The sequence below is a fragment of the Lycium barbarum genome, chromosome 2 (assembly GCF_019175385.1).
Source record: "Lycium barbarum isolate Lr01 chromosome 2, ASM1917538v2, whole genome shotgun sequence".
In the NCBI taxonomy this organism is placed as follows: Eukaryota; Viridiplantae; Streptophyta; class Magnoliopsida; order Solanales; family Solanaceae; genus Lycium; species Lycium barbarum.
Window position 1 is genome coordinate 9,469,847 of NC_083338.1, and position 8,403 is coordinate 9,478,249.

At 34.4% G+C, this 8,403-nt stretch overlaps 1 long non-coding RNA gene across 1 annotated transcript; it reads left to right on the plus strand.

Annotated features, from left to right (window-relative positions):
• The first annotated feature begins 3,621 nt into the window (after positions 1–3,621).
• On the plus strand, positions 3,622–7,243 carry LOC132626096 (uncharacterized). Its single transcript, XR_009577074.1, has 2 exons — positions 3,622–6,510; positions 6,770–7,243. It is a non-coding gene; the product is annotated as an uncharacterized LOC132626096 (long non-coding RNA).
• The last annotated feature ends 1,160 nt before the right edge of the window (positions 7,244–8,403 follow it).

The window sequence follows — 8,403 nt, forward strand, 5'->3', positions numbered from 1 at the left end:
TGTTGAAGTTGCCTATGATGATATTGTGGAAGGGATCAAGAACTTGTTCATGGAAGATGAAGATGATCATGCTGTGGTAATTGAGGACATTGCTGAAACACCGACCTTATGGGCTGCCGAACTAGGACCTGAGTTGAAGAATTGGATTTGCATCTCAGCCCTGGTTCGCCGGGAGTTTCAGCAATTTAAGTTTAAATTTCCTTTTTTTTTGTCATGTCGCCTTTATGTTTTGTTACGGCCTTTCTAAATTAGGACTTTGTCATTTGTTATAATGAACTACGTTTGACCTGAATTCCCTTTGGATACGTAGGCAGCCCATATCGGGTTCGGCCACTCTTTTCAAAACATTTCAGTGTCTTTGTTTTGTAGGTTTGAACTACGTGTGACCTGATTTCCTTTTGGATACGTAGGCAACCCACATCGGGTTCGACCCTCCTATTTCAGTGTCTTTGTTTTGTAGGTTTGAACTACGTCTGGCCTGATTCCTTTGGGATGCGTTGGCAACCCAAGGCGGGTTCGACCCTTTTATTAAAAAATTTCAACGTCTTTGGTTTTTTCCAACCATTTTAGTCCCTATAAGATACATAAGGATTTTGTGTAAAAGTTTTGGTCTTCCCATTGTTTCAATTCATGCGTCCTAGTATCTTGAAACCGGGACAAATTTTCAAAATCGATCAAATCGCTTCCAAAAAATTTTCATTATAACTTCTCACTTTTCAACTGTTTGGAACAAAGCGCCTCCAGGACTGGAAACCGGGGTAATTTTTTAGAAGTAGCACAAAAGTGGTCTTAAATGTTCAAATTTTTTAAATAAAGTCCGTTCATATCTTTCTAGAAATGTTGATAAGTTCGAATTCGAGTCTACAAAACCATTCTTTCTATTAGAGCCACTAAGTATTTCCCTTCGAAGTCATCCAAATCTCGTTACTCTTATTTTCAAAATACACTTTTTATTACTTATAACTGAAATTCCTTGGCAAAGCAAAATATCTGGTGGGGCCTCGAAGAACGTGGACACGACCGGGACAAGAATCAATTCAAGGACCAAGTTCCCCAACAAGCACAAGTTAACCAATTGTGAGAGTGGACGTAAACGTGGATATACCTTTCTACATTACAAATTGTGAGAGTGGACATGGATTTACATTTCAATATCGTGGATTGTGTGGACGTGGATTTATTTTCTGCATTATGAGCATTGTGGACGTGGGCACGCATTTATCTTTCTTGCAATATAAATTTTGTGAAAGTGGACGTGGATTTACATTTTCCGCACGAATGACTTCGTGGATGTGGACGTGGAAGTGAATTTATATTTCTACATTTGTAGAAGTGGACGTGGATTTATGTTTTGCACGATGAATTTTTGGCATAGACGTGGATTTATATTTTCACACTGTGGATTTTGTGGATGTGGACGTGGAAGTGGATTTATCTTTTTGCATTATGAACATTGTGGAAGTGGAAGTTGATTTATCTTTCTTGCATTATACAATTTTTTTAAGTGGGCGTGGATTTATATTTTCACACTCTAGATTTTGTGGATGTGGACGTGGAAGTGGATTTTTTTTTTTTTACATTATAGATCATGTGGATGTGGAAATGGATTTATCTTTTTTGCATTATGGACATTGTGGACGTGGACGTGGATTCATCTTTCTTGCAGTATACAATTTGTGAAAGTGGACGTGGATTTAAATTTTCATTCTATGAATCTTGTGGACGTGGACATGAATTTATTTTTTCTACATTATAGATTTTGTGGACGTGGATGTAGATTTATCTCTTTGCTCTTAAAGTTTGTGAAAGTGGATGTAGACTTATATTTTTGTACCGTGGAATGCGGACGTGGACGTGGATTTATGTTTTGCATTGTGGATTTTGGGCATAGACGTGGACTTAAATTTCAGCACAGTGAATTTCGTGGAAGTAGATTTATCTCTTTGCACTTAAAGTTGGAAGTGGATGTGGATTTATATTTTTGTATCGTGGAATGTGGACGTGGATGTGGATTTATATTTGTGCATAGTGGATTTTTGTGGATGTGAACATGAATTCATTTTTCTACATCATGAGTTTTATGATGTGGGCATGGATTTCGTGGATAAGGACGTGGATTACTATTTACGCACTATGGATTTTGTACATATGGACTTGAATGTGGTCATAAATTAGACTTCCTTAAAAGTGGACATCATCATGGTTTTAGCTTTCCTTAAAAACAGGCGTGGATGTGGATTTAACTTTCGTTAAAGTAAAGGTGGATATCGACTTAATTTCTTCTTCTAGTGGAAACTATAAATCCGATTCATCTCCGAAGTATGATGTGGATTCAACTTCTGAAACGCGGGTTACAAGTGTAAACTTCTTCAACCCTGTCATACTTACATATATTTCTTTATCACTAACAATTGTTTTTAGCTTGTGGCTTTTTGAAAATGACAAGATTAAAGTTGGCATCGCACATCAACTCGTGGATCATAATCTCAAGCAGTGAACTGGGGCAATTGCTGAAAGTTGAGTTAAGCTCGTCAGCAAGAGGTCAAAGATCTACTCCCTCACTACATTTCTACAAATCCGTGGATATTTAGGTATTTCAAATTCTTTCAAGTTCGGTCATGTCCTTTTCTCTGAAATCTTCATTGCCTAACCCAGTCTCTCCATAATTCGACACTGGGACAATTTTTGAAATCGATATCGCCTTATCTGTCTGATTTTTGTAGAACCCGAAAATGTAGGCGACTTGAAAACGAAGTTTGACCGTAACTTTATCGGCTTCCCTTTACACCCCATAATCCTTTTCAAGACCTTTACCACAAATCCTTTCGAGACAACACGTTTTGGTCGGGACAAAATTGGCTACTACGTCAACTTCTTTGTCCGAAAACTCTTTCATCATTTCCGGTCAAAGAGGGACAAGTTGTTGACACCCAACTTTGTCCCACTTTTCCTCTAAATAATTTCTTTACGCTTCCTAGTCATTAATAATCAATTTTTACTTATTAGTGTAATTATTTCCATTTCTAATACAACCACTATATTGGTAATACTATTATTATTACTTTTATTATTAAAATTAGTACTATTATAATCATATGTTGCTATCATCCTTACGTATTATTAGTAATAATAATAATAGTCACTACGCTAATTACTAAAATTATAATTCGTATCCATAGTATTATTATTTAGGTAATATGTTTATATGTATATTTTCTAGTTATAATGTTCATATTATATTTAGCTATGTATGTATATATATATATATAAATATATATATATATATAGTAAATAGTCTGTGTTATAATTATAATATATTTAAAATTATTAAGATAAGGAAGTTAAAGAAAATGTTGTTATAGGAAAATGCCACTAGTTCAGCCAATTCAATCCAACACCATTTTCAACCAACAATTAGCCTCTAGCCCAATTCCCTTAACTAAGCCCAAATCTGTCTAAGCCCTTTTATCAAAATTAACCTCAGCAGCTCATTTTTTTTTCCTCCCCACTGACCTAAATGAATCCCAAACCAGCCCAAATGAAAGCCCTCTTCAACCAAACAAAACCTAGAAACAAAATTAAGGTGCAAAACTTTTCATCTTTTCCAGCAAGAGCCGCCTACCTCTTTTCCCTTTTATGAACAAAAGCCAATCTCTCTCACTTCTAAACCAGAATTTGTAGGCCTATTTTGGTGAAAGTCTTTAAAAATCTTCATCTCTTTCACACGATTTGGTCAAACGAAAAAAAAACTTTTGGAAGAAATCCGCGTTTTCAGAGATTTGATTCTCTAGTCAAACGATCATTTTCGTTCTTCAAGGCCCGCCCCGTCTAACTCGGAAAAATTATTCTTTAAAAATGATGTACGAATTACGGCTCATTTTGACCGCATTTTTTATTTTTAAATATTGCTCGGAAGTATATCAATATTGGACTCATTTTGAAGCTCGTATCTTAAAACGACGTATCATAATTTTTATTTCATCAAAATATTATTTTACAAGGGGCAAATTCTTGATAATTCTATCTACCCCTTTTCCCTATTCAATAAAAAAAAAACAAAAAACAAAAAACAAAAAACAAAAAACAAAAAAAAAACAAAAAACAAAAAAAAACAAAAAAAGAAGAAGAGAGCATGTGTCTCTTTCTTTCCATCTCTGCTCCATTTTTTCTTTGGACAAAAGTTCAACTTTCCCTCATCTGATTTCTTTCTTCTTTTTCTTGGGCTCCACACGTTTCATATCACCTTTTCCCTAAATTTTCTCCTTCTCCTCCAATCTCAACGACACAATCTCTACTTTTTCTACTACCAAATCACCTCTCTCTCTCCTCATTATTTTTCCACCCCCAACGTTCAAAACAAACAGATTTCTTCAACTTTGAAATCCCGCCCAAAATCACAAATTCTAGTTTTTCTACATCTATAAATACTTTATTAATTGCTTCAAAAAAAAAAAAAAAGAGGAGAAAACAGGGAGTTTTGAGAAACAAAAAAAAAAGAATCTCTCAATTCTTGTCTATCTACTTTAGTTATTTATAAGTTTTAATTCTCATTTTATTGGGGGAGTAGTAGTGGATCTAAGACCTCAAAGCCTCGTTCACTGCTCCCGTGGAAGGTAATAATCCGACACCGTGCTTTTACTTTTCATGTTAGAATTGCTGTGTTTGTTCAGAAAAATCATGAAATAGATCTGTCCATTTTTTTGACAGTCTGAGTACAACATATGCTGCATTTGTTTGGGTATGTTCATGCGTTACAAAGCTATGTTTTAATATGTTTCGCTTTCATCTTCCGTACTAAAATCATCCCTCGAAATCTTAGGATATAATATCGTGTTTTTAATATGGTAGAGAATAATATGTTCGATTCCATTTCCTTTCACATGGAATAGGGACGCAAACTTTATTTTATTTTTCTATTTTGTTTGGAGATACCTTTTAGCATCATCTCCACAAAAACGTATTAGTAGCATGTTTAATTTCCAAATACTGTTAGCTTGAATATGTACTTGTGAGTTATATTCTGAATTGTTGTTTCTCTCAACTTTTAGATGTCATGGTATTAGGAGTTTATTTTAATGTATTTATTTAAATGAGGTCATGGTTTATTACTTATTTTATTTTATTGTATTATTATTATTATTATTATTATTATTATTATTATTATTATTTTACCTGAGGCGTCATTGTTGGGAAGTACATATGGCTTTAGTAGTTTTAATTAATTAATTAGTAAACATATGAACAACCATCCAAATATGTCCTACACTAGTAATCAACTTGAGATTTTAGATACGGATATAGAATAGTTCCATTTTTTTAGAGTAATTTGCTGAGTCCAGAAGTCTTGATTTCCAACCATTCGCTATTTTCTTGTTGTCTTTGTTGAGATTTAGTCTAGTTTTGCTTTCATTAAGTTGGATCTATGGATTCTCCATATTAATCTTTATTGTCTTGTTTTGTTTGCATGAACACTTTGGAGCAAACATGGATTCTTAATGCAAGACTCTTCCCGAGCATGGACCCGGAGTCACTTTCTTTGGACTATTATTTTCTCTTGTCTTAACTATGTAAAAGCCAAAAATAGTGGAAGTATTTCCCTACCCCCCTACTCTTTCGTGATGCTTGGGAGAATTAGTATGGGTTATATACTTTAATGTTATGTCACTCTTTGCCACTTGACACCTAGGATTCATGTCTAATTAATGAAGTAGTTTGAATCGGTAATGAAGTTCTATAAACCTGCTTAATCGATAAACCAAGCTTTAGTTCACAAAAAAGAGTTTTACTTATTTCATAAGTCAAAATTTAAGTTCAAATGACTTCTCAGAAAAACATCAAATCACATTTTTACAAATTTGCCCAGAAGTCAATTTACTACTTTTATCAATTTCGTTAAATCAAGTCACCATTTTTTCCTCATATGTTGCTCAATATTTTATTTTTAACAGTATGAAGCTTTCTACAAATTAGCTACATTTTATTTTCTTTGGAGGGCACAAATTATGCTCTTATACTTATATAATTTAAACTAATAGATGTTCTACTTTTTACTTTAGTGCTTTACGCATGCATGCATATTTTGTAAGATTTCAATAAATATACTTTAGTACAATATTTTCAAAATATTCATTTTAGCCATATATTAATTAACCTAAGTTTGGCCGGATAACCGTAGTTAACGGATTCTAAAGAATGCCTAACCCCTTCCTTTTAGGATAATATAGAACCCTTACCTAGAATCACACTGATTAAGCAGACTATTAACGGAGGTTTAGTTAGCTTTACCTTAGTTAATTATTAGGTGCCCTAATTCACCTTAAAATCAATTAGGTGGCGACTCCTTAAAATAAACAAATAGGGATCACCAATATGTCGTACTCTAATTTAACCCGGTTAAAATGGGGTATAACAATATGTATTTGGGGTATGAGGAAAGGGATAGGCGTTATATACGCATTACCACCTGATCAGCTGGTGCACAGTGATGATGATATATGGATCGGGCCGTACGTTCCTCGACACTATTATATATATGAATCGGGCTGTACGTTCCTCGACACTATTATATGATATATGGATCGGGCCGTACGTTCCTCGACACTATTATATATATGGATCGGGCCATACGTTCCTCGGCATTATTATATTATATATGGATCGGGCTGTATGTTCCACAACACTATTAGTTATATTATAACATATGCATATCATACGCCCTCAGAGGCATCATCAGTTAAGCAGAGTTATACAGATATATTCAGACAGTCAGTTTAGCTTATGAGTTCGGATCCTCTTCATGATTCTTTTGTATATGTTACTCTTATGCCTTACATACTCGGTACATTATCCGTACTGACTCCCCTATTGCTCGGGGGATACATTTCATGCGCGCAGGTCTGAAGATACAGGTTGTTGATTCATCTATTAGGATGTCAACTCAGCGGATGTATTTGATGCACTCCATTTGTTCTGGAGATGCCAGGATTCAGCATGGTCTTATGTGTATGTTTAGATATGTACATACATATGTTTATGGGTATGGCAGGGCCCTGTCCCGACCACGCTGTGTTATGTTTCCAGTAGAGGCTTGTAGACAGTTATGTACAGTTAGATGGTGTCCATACTTGAAATTGCATTTGTCATCACACTCGATTATGATAGCCTTATCAGCGCATATAGCATGTTCAGTATTTTCATACAGATGAGTCTTTCAAAGCAGTTGATATATGCATGTTCCCTATGAGATATTGTGAGTCACATGATGGCCCTATTGGCCCACCTATGTTCATATTCATATCAGATGTATGTCAGGTGGTACTTGACTAGTACGATTAAGTACCTGTCATGGCCCTCCAGTTTGGGTCGTGACACATAAGGGCAAATTGGGTCGCTTTTGTACCCTTCTTGCAATACGTACTCGCTAAGGTGATTATACCATATCTGCCCTGATTTTCTCAATCCTTATAAGGACTTACAAATTTTTACTGAACCAGTTCCCCGAGAACTATTTTATGCATTAGGCACTTTGAATTCCTTAGGGATTTTCATAATGATTTTGTTGTCTAGCTAGCAATATTAATAGTGACAACAATTCATTATATGCATATCAAGTTTTTATGTATTGTCAGACCAATAAAATCTATGAAAGTGATTGTATCCACCACAGGAGAATATGTCTCCATATAACCAATGCTAGGATTTTGCTAAAAGAAAACCTTAGTGTCATAAGTTGTGATTTATATCTAATGACTTTTTTTTATCATTTTTTTTCGCAGCATAAATAATGTACCCCATTGGCTTTTCACTTTCAGATAATTAGACTACAAATCCAAAACTTCACATTTCTTATGTGAAGTCACTATCAAGTATACCTAAACGTTTGGATCATCGTTTTAGGGGTTGTAAAGTGCCCCGAAGTAAGTTTTGTTTACTTGGAAACTTGTCATCTTTAGATCTAAGTGTCATATTTTATAGGGTTTTGATTTAAGTGTTTTGAAATAAAAATATTATATTAAAAAATAATTCATCCAATACGAGAGGTTCAACCAAGGTATAATATATCTCATTCAATGCTCCCACCAAGGTTTGATCCCATGTTGTTGGCATAATAAGGAAGTAAGTAAAAAAGAGAGACTAAACCACCAAGCTAAATTGGTGAATGCAACAAAATAGACACTTTTTATTTTTTATATTCTTCACTAATGCTATCTAATTCGTTTTCATAAATTGAATTTCGAACCTCGAAATTGACATTCAAAACATCATTACTACGAGATTTCCATCTTGAAATCTACTTTTTATCATTAGATTTTCACCAAGCAAGAATGAAAATTGTGCACTAATTTGGGGGAAAATTCAAATTGAATGGGATAATGGGCGTTTTTTGGAAACTGGCCTGGCCAA